Source organism: Trachypithecus francoisi, unplaced genomic scaffold (genome assembly GCF_009764315.1).
Source record: "Trachypithecus francoisi isolate TF-2019V2 unplaced genomic scaffold, Tfra_2.0 Lachesis_group17, whole genome shotgun sequence".
NCBI lineage: Eukaryota > Metazoa > Chordata > Mammalia > Primates > Cercopithecidae > Trachypithecus > Trachypithecus francoisi.
The window spans coordinates 65,002,031-65,017,439 of NW_022681462.1; the positions used below are offsets into that span (position 1 = coordinate 65,002,031).

Consider the following 15,409-nt stretch of genomic DNA (forward strand, 5'->3'; position numbering starts at 1 on the left):
AGAGCGTGTTTCCTGGATTCCCTCATCCCTCTCCTTGGGTGTGGCCCTGGAGTTTTATGTAATGGATGACTGAGCAAGAAGAGGAAGAGTGTTGGTCCCCTCCTTCCTGCCCAGGGGATGGTACGAAGGGGATTAGAAGGATAACAAACAAGCGGAGCCAAGCACTGGCCCACTCACCCCTCCCCGAGAGAAAGAAGCCCTTGTCCCCAACTCACATTGGAACTCTGGGAAGAAGTGGCATCCCAGGCAGCTGCAAACCAACCCAGCCTCTGCCTCCAGCACCAGGGCTCCCCGGTAAGGGAGAGGCACCACTGAAGGTCAGCTTTCAAAGCCAACTTCCATTCCTGTGAGCCCGCAGCCCTGCAGGGGCCACGGTGGCACGGCTAGGAGGAGGGGCCCAGGTGCTGGAGGGCGGGCCAGCCAGGGGCGCCACAGGGGCTCTAGTCAGATCAGGAGGGACTGAACCATGAGTTTCATAAACTCAGCTTCTAGTATGATCAGTGTCCCCAGAAGGGACAGGGCACCTTGCTGGGTCCAGAGGACACCACAGCCCAGGATCCCAACTCATGCCTCCTACCAGATGCCAGACAAGCTGCCCTTGTCTGTCTACAACACCCCAACAGCACCACACTGGGAGAAGCTGGGGAAAGCAGTCTGAGAACTAAGCATTTTATCTGAGAGAAATTAATAAGATCACTTAACAAGACCGGCTAAACTCTCTGGCCCCAGGATGTTTAAATCAAGTTGAAAATTTCATTGTTTTTCTCACTTATCATCAGGCAGGGGTTGGAAGAAAGGCCAGATTCATTATAGACTCATAAATAAGGAAATTACCTTTTTTCTGCACAAATAAATTACAGAGTGAATTAAGTTTTCAACCCTGTTGCACACACAAAACCAGAGGAGCTCCTGCTGCCCCACTGCAACGCCGACTGACTTTTCCAACCAAAGACAAGGACCCAAGCCTTCCGGATCCCCAGTTCCCTCCTCTAGGTGATGGGGAACACAGCTGTGGCAGAGAGAGGCAAGGTCCCCCTTGAGCCTGAGTGGTCACATTAGCCCTCTTGGGCTCATGCACCAGGTCCTGCCCTCCTGGCTTACCTGTGTGTGTGGTTTTTTTTTTTTTTTTGAGGGGAGGAATGAGGTTTTCATTCTCTTTCCAGGCCCTTCCCATTCAGGGCATTTCAGATCCCTCCTTCTCCTGACCCCTGAATTGAATTGGGTGAAGAATGGTCCCATGCCCTACACGCCGCCTGTCTGGGAGAGGCCAGAGGTGGAGCCGGCACATGCAAAGGCAATGCTGCCACCTGCTGGCGCCACGAAGAGACACAGCCCAGGTGGGCAACCAAACCCCATTAGCCCTGGGGGAACTGCACCAGGATGTCTTGCAGCTGAATGGTTCCTTTTTCCAACGCAGCTTCTCACCTATTCCCTCATTTAGTCATCCAGTATGCTAGCTGGAACAAGAACATCATCCCATTTTATGGACGAGACAACTGACACCCACGAAAGGGCAGAATGCTGATGAGCTCACATGTGTGGGGATGGCTTGAAGGCAATACTCAGTCTCCCGCCTCCCAGCCAACAGCTGTGTCCCCTCCTCAGTGCTCAGATGAGGTGTCCCAGAAATCGAGGGACCCCTATGAACAAGGTTTACAGGGCCATCCCCAACATCCAGGGAGGCAGAGGGAGGAGGGCACCAGGCAGTAATGCCCACTCTGCAGCTGGCTCAAGGCCTGATGCACGTGTACAACGACTCCGTTTCCCAAGGGTTCACATACCTTCCACACAGATTTTGTATTTTTTGTAGAGAAGTGGGTTTGTCCTGTTGCCCAGGCTGGTCTCGAACCCCTGGGCACAAGTGTGATGCTGCTTTTCAATAAGGATCTGAAAGAGCTGAGTCCTGGCCGAGGCCCGTAAATGAGTCCTAACCTACAAAACAGACGGTGAAAGAGGCAAGAATCATTTTCCCAAATGGCAGCTGCAGGCGGAGTATGTGGGGGGACCTCGCAGAGATGTTGTGTGGTCAGCAGGTGTGTGATGACTGGGACGCATCCTCTCCCGCTGGGTGCTCAGCACCCAACTCTGTCCTTTGCTCCTGGCTCTTCCAGCCCAGGCCTTCACTTGGCAGAAACAGCCTGGAGGACAGAAAAAGTGTCTCTTCTCTGCCCGAGAACCCTCCCACCCGCACACACCATGGGGGAGCAGCTCTTCCCTTTTCCCGGCGTAGGAGATGACTGGGCCGGTGGGAAATCCCATTATTCCTCCGCAGTGGTCCATGTCCCTCCTGACAGCGGTCAGTGGGCACCCTCACTATCAGGACTCTGCATTGTCCCAAGCCTCCTCCTCTCCAGACCTCCTTCGCACCTCTCCCCTCTCTTCTTGTCCTGGTAGGGTCCAGGAAAGGCTGAAAGCTACGGATAGGCCTCACGTTGCCCCGCAGGCTGCGGATGAAATCGCAGTCGTAGGCTGGTCCTGTGGCCGGCCCTGCCTGACTCCTGGACCAAGGTGAGACTTCTATGGCAGAGCCGCAGCGCCACCATGTGGTAGAAATCCGTCTGCACGGCCAGAAACGGCGGCTCAGAGCGGGCCCACAGAAATCCCTATAATAAATAGTTCACTGTCGAGGCCGGTGCCAGCGACACGGGAGTGGTAAATGCACCCTCTTGACGTTCCCGGTGTTTGGGTCTTGCCTGTGACGGTGGGAAAAGAAAATGGCCTTGCTGTGCTACAACCGGGGCTGCGGTCAGCGCTTCGATCCTGAGACCAATTCCGATGACGCTTGCACTTCCACCCAGGTGTTCCAATCTTTCACGATGCATTAAAGGGTTGGTCTTGATGTAAGACAAGAACAACTGATTTGTCTGATTTCTTAAGCATTGAAGGCTGTGCAAAAGGTAGACATAATAGTGAGAAGCCGCCTGAGCCAGTCAAACCTGAAGTCAAGACTACTGAAAAGAAAGAACTACCTGAATTGAAACCCAAATTTCAGGAACACATCATTCAAGCCCCGAAGCCAGTAGAAGCAATAAAAAGGCCAAGCCCAGATGAACCAATGACAAATTTGGAACTAAAAATATCTGCCTCCCCAAAACAAGCACCTGATAAACTTAAACTGTCATCAGGAAATGAAGAAGATAAGAAAAGGCTGGGCGCGGTGGCTCATGCCTGTAATCCCAGCACTTTGGGAGGCCGAGGAGGGCAGATCACAAGGTCAACAGATCGAGACCATTCTGGCCAACATGGTGAAACCCCGTCTCTACTAAAAGTACAAAAATTAGCTGGGCGTGGTGGCGGGCGCCTGTAGTCCCAGCTACTCAAGAGGTTGAGGCAGGAGAATTGCTGGAACCCAGGAGGCGGAGGTTGCAATGAGCCGAGATGGCGCCACTGCACTCCAGCCTGGCGACAGAGCCAGACTCCGTCTAAAAAGGAAGAAAGAAGGAGAAGGAGAAGCGGCCGGGTGCGGTGGCTCACGCTTGTAATCCCAGCATAATCCCAGCTCTTTCGGAGGCGGAGGCGGAGGCGGAGGCGGAGGCGGAGGCGGGCAGATCAGGAGGTCAGGAGATCCAGACTCTCCTGGCCAACATGGTGAAACCCCATCTCTATTAAAAATACAAAATATTAGCCGGGCATGGTGGTGCACACCTGTAGTCCCAGCTACTCCGGAGGCTGAATCAAGGGAATTGCTTGAATCTGGGAGGCAGAGGTTGCAGTGAGCCAAGATTGCACCACTGTACTCCAGCCTAGCCACAGAGTAAGACTCCGTCAAAAAAAAAAAAGAAAAGAAAAAAAAGAAAGAAAGAAAAGAAAGAAGAAGACTGATGAAATTAAGATTGGGATTTCATGTAAGAATGGAGGGTGTTCAAAGACATATTGGGGTCTAGAGAGTCTAGAAGAAGTCTGTGTGTATCATTCTGGAGTACCTATTTTCCACGAGGGGATGAAATACTGGAGCTGTTGTAGAAGAAAAACTTCTGATTTTAATACATTCTTAGCCCAAGAGGGCTGTACAACAGGGAAACACATGTGGGCTAAAAAGGATGCTGGGGAAAATGTTGTTCCATGTAGACATGACTGGCATCAGACTGAAGGTGAAGTTACCATTTCAGTATATGCTAAAAATTCACTTCCAGAACTTAGTCGAGTAGAAGTACATAGCACGTTGTTAAATGTGCACATTGGATTTGAAGGAGAGAAGGGATTTCATCAAAATGTGAAATTATGGGATGTGACTGATGTAAAGCGAATTTATGTAACTATGACTGCAACAAAGATTGAGATCACTATAAGAAAAGCTGAACCGATGCAGTGGGCAAGCCTTGAACTGCCTGCAGCCAAAAAGCAGCAAAAACAAAAAGACAACACAACAGATTGAGCGGGACATGGGAGGAAGGCTATTACGTATTTCAGAATTCTTAATACTGTGTGAAGTGCTGGCTTGCTGCTGTCATCTTTTGTTTTGTTGTTGTGTTACTCAATCTGGCATTTCAGGGTTAACATTAAGTTCTTAAAAATGCCAAAGTCAGTTTATCTTTTTGAACCTCTCATCTTTTGTGTTGTGTAAGATTGATTCTTCCTTTCTCCTTCCTGGTAGGAACCATAGTTATGTCCTGTACTTGAAGAAGCTAGAAAATAGCCCATAACCATAACTGCAGTATTTCTTCGTATTTCTCTGTTAAGCAGAGAAATATTAAGGAACATGATTTTTATGTCTTTCTATTATTCCATAATTAGTAAAGGAAGATGAAATGTCAATTTTTAATCAGTTTTTCATGGATTTGTGTTCTTACATTATTTGAAAATATTTAAGAAAGAGATGAAGTTCTGCAGTTTTTTCTATGTGGGATGATTACTTTTTTAAGGAGGATTAATTCTGAGGCAGTGTCGTTAGTAAAGGGGAATATATAAATTGTTTAACAAATTCGAATTTGTTTACAATAATTGAATTTTTAAATTACATCAAAACTTACATTACTTGCCAAGCAGTATGATGTAAGAGTATAGGAAATATACTCGAACCTGATTAAACATTAAATTAATTAATGTTGAAAAAAAAAAAAAAAAGAGTATAGGAATATAAATAAGAATACAGAGGTATCAATTTGGTTAAAATTCACCATTTTATAAGACTAAGCAATAATCTTAAAAATCTCTTTCCTGAATATTTAAATGTGTTTGTATGGTGTTATGACTAAATTGTTACTGATTTAGAGATTAAACCCTCTTAAAAACCTTTAATTAGTTACATATAGAAAGAAATTATAGGCCAGGCATAGTGGCTCATGCCTATAATCCCAGCACTTTGCGAGGGCAAGGTGGGTGGATCACAAGGTCAGGAGTTCGAGACCATCCTGACCAACATGGTGAAACCCCATCTCTACTAAAAATACCAAACTTAGCCAGGCGTGGTGGCATATGCATGTAGTCCCAGCTACTCGAGAGGCTGAGGCAGGAGAATTGCTTGAAGAGGTTGCACTGAGCCGAGATCGCACCACTGCATTCCAGCCTGGGTGACAGATCGAGACTCCATCTCAAAAAAAAAAAAAAAAGAAAGAAATTACATATATCTTGCCTCCTTGATGAAAAACTATATAAAATTGTAGACTTAAAAGATTTGTGGAAATACATTAGGATATCAGAAAACTAAATGCATGGACTTGCTTTATGACTATCTATGACATGTTAAATAAAATAGTTTAATTTTTTTTTTTTTTTTTTTGAGACGGAGTCTGGCTCTGTCGCCCAGGCTGGAGTGCAGTGGCCGGATCTCGGCTCACTGCAAGCTCCGCCTCCCAGGTTCACACCATTCTCCTGCCTCAGTCTCCCGAATAGCTGGGACTACAGGTGTCCGCCACCTCGCCTGGCTAGTTTTCTGTATTTTTTAGTAGAGACAGGGTTTCACCGTGTTAACCAGGATGGTCTCGATCTCCTGACCTCATGATCTGCCCATCTCGGCCTCCCAAAGTGCTGGGATTACAGGCTTGAGCCACTGCACCCGGCCAGTTTAATTCTTTTTTTAAAAAAGGTAGTTCACTGTCTAGTCACTGGGGTCTTCCCTAGATCCCAAGAGAGCCCCATCCCCCTGGACCCCCATCTGTCAAGATAAGGTCCCAGCCACATCTCTGCCCCTCATCCCCCGCCTCAGCAAAACACCTAGAAAGGGCCGGGTTTCTGAGTCAGGTGGATTTTGTTGCTCCCTTCTCCTCCGTTTTGCAGATGTCTGAGCTTGGGCAATTACAGAACCATTATCAAGCCTCAGTGGCTTGTCTCTAAAATGGGAGTCAAAAAAGGCTTCTGAGGAATAAATTAGGTAATAAAAAATGTAGAGCAGCAGACAGTTCATTGCAGGTGTCTAAGAAACAATGGTTTCCTTACCCTTCTGTCTGGGCTTAGAGCCTGAGAAACCTAGACTGGCTCAAAGGCAAGGCCAAGAAGGCAGCCAAAAACCAATGCCTAGGATGAGAAACCCCCTCAGCTCCTGCAAAAAACCATTCTTCACTACTTCACCAGCTACTCCTTGCCTCTCTGAACACCTTCCATTAGAGCAACAAACCAACCTGGTTTGCCAGGCACTAAGGAATGTTCTGGAAGTTGAGGCCTTCAGGGCTAAAACTGGACAAAATGGTCACCCAGTCCTTGTGTTGCCTCACAGTCTAGCTCCAGGACTTCATCAGTAGAGTTGATAGAATCTCTAGGGCCATAACCCAGGAATGTGCTTGTAACAAGCTCCGCAGATGATTCTTATAAACACCAATGTCTGCGAGCCACGGCTCCAATACTCTCAGGCTGTGGTTTCTCATTGGCATGTAGTGCGAGCATTACTCTTCAGCCCATCAGGACGCCACCTGAGGCAGGGCACGCACGTACTTGGGGATGAGACCTTGGAAAGACTGAAAAGAACTTTCTAAACACCAGGCTTCAGCCCTGAATCTGCAAAGCACACCCAAAGCACCTGGACACATGCCCTCTTCTCAGCTTTAGAGTATGTGCCCATGTGCTGCTTCTCCACTTTCTGCCATTCATTCATTAAATATTTGTTGAGTACCTAGTAGCCTGGCCCAGTAGGAACTGATATCCTAATGATGCAAGATAAGCAATTAACACTTGTATAAAAGTGTAATAAATTTAGATCATAGTAAATACAATGAGAAAGAGACAAACAGAATAATTTGGTGGGGAGAGACTATGTTCAAAGGCATCTCTAAGAAGGTGATATTTGACTGAGCCCTTATGGTTGAGCAGCTAGCCATCCTAAGATGCGGGGGAAACTGTTCCTGGGGAAGGAATGGCCATTGCCGAAGCCCCGAGGCAGAAACAAGAACTAGGAAGACAAGAGCAGCTGGAGCATAGCAAGCTGGGACAGAGTGCGGGGAGCTAAAGCTGACGAGGTGGGCAGCAGCCAGTGCAGACACGTGGGGCCATCTGGACCACTGTAGGCCTTTGTATTTTATTCTGCATGCAGTGGAAAGCCATAGATGGAATGGAAAGCCATACGTGGCATTAAGCAAGGAAATGCCAGAGTCTGACTTGTATCATTAAAGGTTAATTTGGGCTTCTGTATGGAGAAAGGATTGAAGAGGGACAAGAAGTGGAAGTTGGAAACCAGTTAAGAGGCTCCTGCAATCATCTAAGTGGGACATAACAGAAACTGCAGATGGGGAGAAGGGCAAGGATTCAGGAAACAGATTGGAGGACGACACAGGGCTTGCTGATGGATTAGATGTAGGAGGAGTTAGAAGGGTACAATCAAAGCTGTCTCCCAAGTTTTTCAGTTAGAATTGGGTGAATGGATGAAAGGATCATTTTGTGGAATGGGAAGGACTAGGGGAAGTGCATGTTTGGAAGAGGAAAAAAGCCAAAGTTGTGTTTTGAATATGTTAACTTGGAGCTGCCTATGAGTCCTCCAAGTAGAAATGGCAGGTGTGCTGATGGAGGGGCCAGGCTTTGTACAAAAGCACAAGGAAGGACACGCTGACTTTATCCCTGGGCCAGTTTAACAGATTGAAAGATTACAATAATTTTTGGTTTAGCCTCTTCCTTCTAAAGAAAATTCTCATCAAGAAATTTGAAAATTACCACAAAAAATAAGAAGCAAGAAACTCAATCATATCACCAGAGAAAATCACTTCACTAGAGGAAGATATGAATGAAAGAAAGAAGAAAGGGAAGACCACAAAACAACCAGAAAACAAATAACAAAATGGCAGAGGTAGGTCCTTACTTATGAAGAATAACATTGAATGTAAATAAACTCAACTCTCCAGTCAAGAGACACAGACTGGCTGAATGGGTTAAAAAAACAAGACCCATTGATCTGTTGCCTGCAAGAAACATACTTCACCTGTAAAGACATATGGAGACTGAAAATAAAGGGATGGATAAAGGTATTTCATGCCAATGGAAACAAAAAAAGAGCAGGAGTCACTATAGTTATATCAGACGAAATAGATTTCAAGACAAAAACTGTGAGAAGAGGCAAAGAAGGTCATTATATAATGAGAAAGGGGTCAATTCAGCAAAATGATATAGCAATTTTAAACATAGATGTACCCAACACTGGGGCACCCAGATATATAAAGGAAATATTATTAGAGCTAAAGAGAGAGATAGGACCCAATACAGTAATAGTTGGAGACTTCAACACACAACTTTTAGCATTAAACAGATCTTCCAAACAAAACCTCAACAAAGAAACATCAAACTTTATCTGTACTATAGACCTAATGGCTGTAATAGATATTTACAGTACATTTCATCCAAGAGCCACAGAATACACATTATTTTCCTTGGCACATGAATCATTGTCAAGGATAGACTATCTGCTAAGTCACAAAAGAAGTCTTAAAACATTCAAAAAATTGAAATAACATCAAGCATCTTCTCTGACCACAATAGAATAAAACTAGAAATTTATAATAAGAGAAATTTTGGAAACTATACAAATACATGGAAATTAAACAATATGCTCCTGAATGACCAGTGGGTCAATGAAGAAATTAAAAAGAAAATTGAAAAATTTCTTGAAACAAATGATAATGTAAACACAGTATATCAAAACCTATGGGATACAGCAAAAGCAGTACTAGCAGGGAAGTTTATAGCTGTAAGTGCCCACCACAAAAAAGAGGAAAAAATTCAAATCAACAATCTAACAATGCATCTTAAAGAACTAAGAAAGCAAGAGTAAACAAACCAAAAATTATCATATAGAAAGAAATAATCAAGATTAGAGCAGAAATAAATTAAATTGAAATTTTAAAAATACAAAAGATCAATGAAACAGAAAGTTTGTTTTTTGAAAAGTTAAACAAAATTGACAAACCTTTAGCCAGACTAAGAAAAGAGAGACGATCCAAATAAATAAAATCAGAAATTAAAAAGAGACATTACTACTGATACCACAAAAATTCAAAGGGTCATTAGTGGCTACTATGAGCAACTATATGCCAATAAATTGGAAAATTTAGAAGAAATAGACAAATTCCTAGATGCATACAACCTACCAAGACTGAACCAGGAAGAAATCCAAAACCTGAACAGACCAGTAACAACTAATGAGATTGAAGCCATAATAAAAAGTCTCCCAGAAAAGAAAAGCACAGGACTTGATGGCTTCACTGCTGAATTCTAACAAACATTTAAAAGACTAATACCAATCCTACTCAAACTATTCCAAAAAACAGAGGAGGAGGGAATACTTCCACACTCATTCTATGAGGCAAGAATTACCCTGATACCAAACCCAGACAAAGACACATCAAAAAGAGAAAACTACAGGGCAGTACCTCTGATGAATATTGATGCAAAAATCCTCAACAAAATACTAGCAAACCAAATTCAACAATACATTAGAAAGATAATTCATCACGACCAGTGGGATTTATCCCTGGGAAGCAAGGATGGTTCAACATAAAAAATCAATCAATGTGATACATCATATCAACAGAAGGAAAGATAAAAACCATATGATTATTTCAACTGATGCTGAAAAAGCATTGGATAAAATTCAACATCCCTTCATAATAAAAACCCTCAAAAAAACTGGGGATAGAATGAACACACCTCAACATAATAAAAGCCATATATGATAGACACACGGCTAGTACCATACGGAATGTGGGAAAACTGAAAGTCTTTTCTCTAAGATCTGGAACACGACAAGGATGCGCACTGTTACCACTGTTATTCAACATATTACTGGAGGTCCTAGCTAGAGAAATCAGGCAAGAGAAAGAAATAAAGGGCATCCAAAATGGAAAGGAAGAAGTCAAATTATCCTTTTTTGCAGATGATATAACATTAGATTTGGGAAAACCTAAAGATTCCAAAAGAAAACTATTATAACTGATAAAAAAAAAATTTAGTACAGTTGCAGAATACAAAATCAACATACAAAATTCAGTAGCACTTCTGTATGTCAACAGTGAACAATGTGAAAAGAAATTGTTAAAGTAATCCCATTTACAATGGCCACACATAAAATTAAATACCTAGGAATTAACCAAAGGAGTGAAAGATCTCTATAATGAAAACTATAAAACACGAATGAAAGAAATTGAAGAGGACACCAGAAATGGGAAAATATTCCATGTTCACGGATTGGAAGGATTAATATTGTTAAATGTCCATACTACCCAAAGCAACCTCCCAGCCAATGCAAGACTCTCTTCTCCCAGCTTGTGCTCTATCACTTTTTTCTTGATAGAGATGGGGTCTCACTATGTTGCCCAGGCTGGTCTTGAGCTGGTCTTGAGCTCCTGGGCTGAAGCGACCCTCCAACTTCAGCCTCCCAAAGTGCTGGTACCACAGGCATGAGCCTCAATCACTTTTAAATCTGGGAAATGCACTCCATCAGTCAACCCATCCCATTTCTCAACAGTGCTAATCACTTTAAAAATAAGTTTGCCTCCTTGTGGTCATCACCCACAGGCTCTAGTTCTAAGCTCATAGTCTTTTCTCTTGTCTTTTTTTTTTTTTTTTTTTTTTTTTGAGACTGAGTCTCACTCTGTTGCCCAGGCTGGAGTGCAATGGTACGATCTCAGTTCACTGCAACCTCCACCTCCCAGGTTCAAGCAATTCTCCTGCCTCAGCCTCCCAAGTAGCTGGGATTACAGGTGCGCACTACCACACCTGGCTAATTTTTGTATTTTTAGCAGAGACGGGGTTTCACCATGTTAGCCAGGCTGGTCTCAAACTCCTGACCTACTGATCCACCTGCCTCGGCCTCCTAAAGTGCTAGGATTACAGGCATGAGCCACTGCGCCTGGCCTCATGTTCTTTTCTCTAGGGCAACACTATCTGTGACTATTTCTTCTTTCACAAATATTTGAAAGCAGCTCAGAAATCCATCCTCAGTCCTCTCTTTTCCAGGATCCATGTTCCTTGGAGTTTCAACCACAGTCACCATGGATGACCTATTGTTAGAAGAAAAGGAGGGGCATCTAGTCCCCTAGATCACTAAGGTCAGAAGTTGTCGTGCCAAAGATTTAGTGGGGAAAGACCAAGAACCAAAATAAGGAAGCAAAGCTCCTTATCCCGCCAGGCTTTCCCAGAGCTTAGACTCTACCCCAACCGCCTGCCTGTACCCCCAGGGGGGCACTCAACCAGCAGGGAGAATCCAGGCAATTAAAGGTAATTCAGTTTTACAGTTCAAGTTAAAAAGAAGAAGAAAATAGATAAGATAAAAATAAATGTAGAGAAAAAAAGAAGATTAAAAGGAAATGAGTGAAAAGATCTTAGTCCTAGACAGAGGAATAGGCAGAATGAAACTTTCAAAGGGAAAGAATATACTCATTAACATAAGAGTTTTTATCAGCACCATAGGAAAGGTAAAACTAAAATCTCAAAAAAATAAAAATGAAAAAGTTGTAAAAAGAGGTTTTTGGTTTTTGTTTGTTTGTTTGTTTGTTTTAAGAGTCTCACTCTGTCACCCAGGCTGGAGTCCAGTGGTGCACCTCCCAAGTGGCTGGGATTACAGGCACCCACCCACCAGCTAATTTTTTTGTATTTTTAGTAGAGATGGGGTTTCACCATGTTGGCCAGGCTGGTCTCAAACTCTTGACCTCAAGTGATCCATCCCCCTCGGCCTCCCAAACTGGCATGAGCCACCATGCCCTGCCAAAAGCTAATTCTTTGAGAAGATAAATGAAAGTAAAAAATACCTAACCAAACTGATTTTTTTAAAAAGAGAGAGCAAGAGAGAAAAGACACAAATTACCTATATCAGGAATTAGAGAAAGAACATCACTACAGATCTTACAGATAATTTAGAAAGATAAGGAGAGGGACTATTGTGAAAATTTTATGCCAATAAATATAAGAAATCAAATGAAGTAGACTTTTTGAAAGACACAAAGTACTTAAGTATACTCAAGAATTAATAGATAACCTCAATAGCTTTACACATATTAAACTCTTAAACCTATAGGATTTTAAAAACAAAAAACCTTCTCACAAGGAAAACTGCAGGCCCACAGAACTTCACCATGAATTCACAAAATATTTAATAAAGAAATAGGGCCAGGCCTTGTGGCTCACACTTGTAATCCCAGCACTTCGGGAGGCCAACGAGGGAGGATCATTTGAGCCCAGGAGTTTGAGAACAGCCTGGGCAACATGGCAAAACCCTGCCTCTGCAAAAATTACAAAAAAATAACCAGGTGTGGTGGCACAGGCCTGTAGTCCCAGCTACTTGGAAGGCTGACATGGGAGGATCACTTGAGCCCAGGAGGTTGAGGCTGCAGTGAGCCATAATTGCACCACTGCACTACAGCCTGGACAACAGAGTGAGACCCTATCTCAAAAAAAAAAAAAAAAACTACAAAACATTGCTTAAAGAAATTGAAGGCCTAAATAAATTGAGAGGTATGCTGTGTTTATGGAATCAGAAGACACACTTTTAAAAAGGTAATTCTGGCCGGGCACGGTGGCTCAAGCCTGTAATCCCAGCACTTTGGGAGGCCGAGACGGGCAGATCACGAGGTCAGGAGATTGATACCATCCTGGCTAACACGGTGAAACCCCATCTCTACTAAAATACAAAAAAAACTAGCCGGGCGAGGTGGCAGACGCCTATAGTCCCAGCTACTCGGGAGGCTGAGGCAGGAGAATGGCGTGAACCCGGGAGGCGGAGCTTGCAGTGAGCTGAGATCCGGCCACTGCACTCCAGTCTGGGCGACAGAGAGAGACTCCATCTCAAAAAAAAAAAAAAAAAAAAAAAAGGTAATTCTGAAATCGTTGAATGTATCAATCAATACATTGAACACATACATTTACATTTTTTGAGACCTGTCTCAAAAAAAAAAAAAAAACTATGAAACATTGCTTAAAGAAATGGAAGGCCTAAATAAATGGAGAGATATACTGTGTTTATGGAATCAGAAGACTTTTTTTTTTTGGAGACAGAGTCTCACTCTATCCCCCAGGCTGGAGTGCAGTGGTGTGATTTCAGCTCATTGCAACCTCTGCTGCCTCCCAGATTCAAGCAATTCTCATGCTTCAGCCTCCCAAGTAGCTGGGATTACAAGCATCCATCACCACACCCAGCTAATTTTTGTATTTTTAGTGGAAATGGGGTTTCACCATGTTGGCCAGGCTGGTCTCGAACTCCTGACCTCAGGTGATCTGCAGAAGACATATTTTGAAGAAGATAATTCTCCTCTAATTGTTGAATGTATTTGATCAATACATTTAACAGAATTTCTATCAAAATCCAAGCAGATTTTTTCATAGAAATTGGTAAACTGAATCTAAAATTCATATGAAAATGTAAAGGACCTGTAATGGCCAAAACCATTTTGAAAGAGAAGAACAAAACTAGAGAATTTATAGGCCAGGCACAGTGGCTCACGCCTGTAATCCCAGCACTTTGGGAGGCTGAGGCGGGAGGATCATGAGGTCAGGAGATCAAGACCATCCTGGCTAACATGGTGAAACCCCGTCTCTATTAAAATACAAAAAATTGCCGGGCGCGGTGGCTCACGCCTGTAATCCCAGCACTTTGGGAGGCCGAGGCGGGCGGATCACAAGGTCAGGAGATCGAGACCACAGTGAAACCCCGTCTCTACTAAAAATACAAAAATTAGCCGGGCGCGGTGGCGGGCGCCTATAGTCCCAGCTACTCAGGAGGCTGAGGCAGGAGAATGGCGTGAACCCAGGAGGCGGAGCTTGCAGTGAGCTGAGATCCGGCCACTGTACTCCAGCCTGGGCGGCAGAGCGAGACTCCGTCTCAAAAAAAAAAAAAAAAAAAAAAAAAAAAAATACAAAAATTAGCCGGTTGTGGTGGTGGGCACAGTCCCAGCTACTTGGGAGGCTGAGGCAGGAGAATGACGTGAACCCAGGAGGCGGAGCTTGCAGTGAGCCAAGATTGCACCACTGCACTCCAGCATAGGTGACAGAGCAAGGCTCTGTCTCAAAAAAAAAAAAAAAAAAAAAAATTGGAGAATTTATAATACCTAGTTTCCAAACTTACTCTAAATCTACAGTAATCAGCACAGTGTAGTGTTGGCATAACACTATACTGACAAGTCAATAGAATAGAATGAAAGTACAGCAATAGAGCAACACATTTATGGACAGCTTATTTTTGATAAGATGCCAAGGCAATTCAATCAGGAAAGAATAAGCTTTTCAACAAATTGTGCCATAATTTAGATACCCACATACCCCGCCCCCTCTCAAAATAAGACCCTTACCTCACACCATACACAAAAATTAAGTCAACTCAAAATGGAGCATAAACCTAAATATAAGAACTAAGTCATGGGCTAAAATCTTGGTGACCTTGAGTTAGACAAAGGTTACTTAGATATAGCACCAAAAGTACAATCAATAATGGGTAAAGAAATCAATGAATTGAACTTCATCAAAATGTTAAGATTTTGCTCTTTAATAGACATTAGAAAATGAAGACCCAAGCCACAAACTGGAAGAAATTACAAATTATATATCCACAGGCCAAGCACAGTGGCTCACACCTGAAATCCCAGCACTTTGGGAGGCCGAGGTGGATGGATCACCTGAGGTCAGGAGTTGAAGACCAGTCTGGCCAACATGATGAACCTTGTCTCTACTAAAAATACAAAAATTAGCTGGGCATGATGGTGTGCACCTGTAGTCTCAGCTACTCAGGGGGCTGAGGCAGGAGAATCAGTTGAATCTGGGAGGCAGAGATTACAGTGAGCTGAGATTGCACCACTGCACTCCAGCCTGGGTGACAGAGCAAGACTCTGTCTCAAAAAATATACATATTATATATCCAACAAGGGAACTATATCTAGATTATACAGAAAATCTCTACAACCCAATAATGAAAAGAGAAGCAACTCAATAAAAAGCAGACAGAAACCTGGAGTGGTGGCTCGCACCTGTGGTCCCAGCTACTGGGGAGGCTGTGGCAGGAGGATTGCTT

General features: G+C 43.5%; 1 long non-coding RNA gene and 1 pseudogene across 1 annotated transcript; one reads left to right on the forward strand and one right to left on the reverse strand.

The window, feature by feature from the left end:
* Positions 1 to 1,113: 1,113 nt before the first annotated feature.
* On the reverse strand, positions 1,114 to 15,409 carry LOC117062406. Its single transcript, XR_004428355.1, has 2 exons — positions 15,366 to 15,409; positions 1,114 to 2,886 (listed from the first exon to the last, which is right to left on the reverse strand). It is a non-coding gene; the product is annotated as an uncharacterized LOC117062406 (long non-coding RNA).
* LOC117062405 lies at positions 2,715 to 4,375 on the forward strand (annotated as a pseudogene).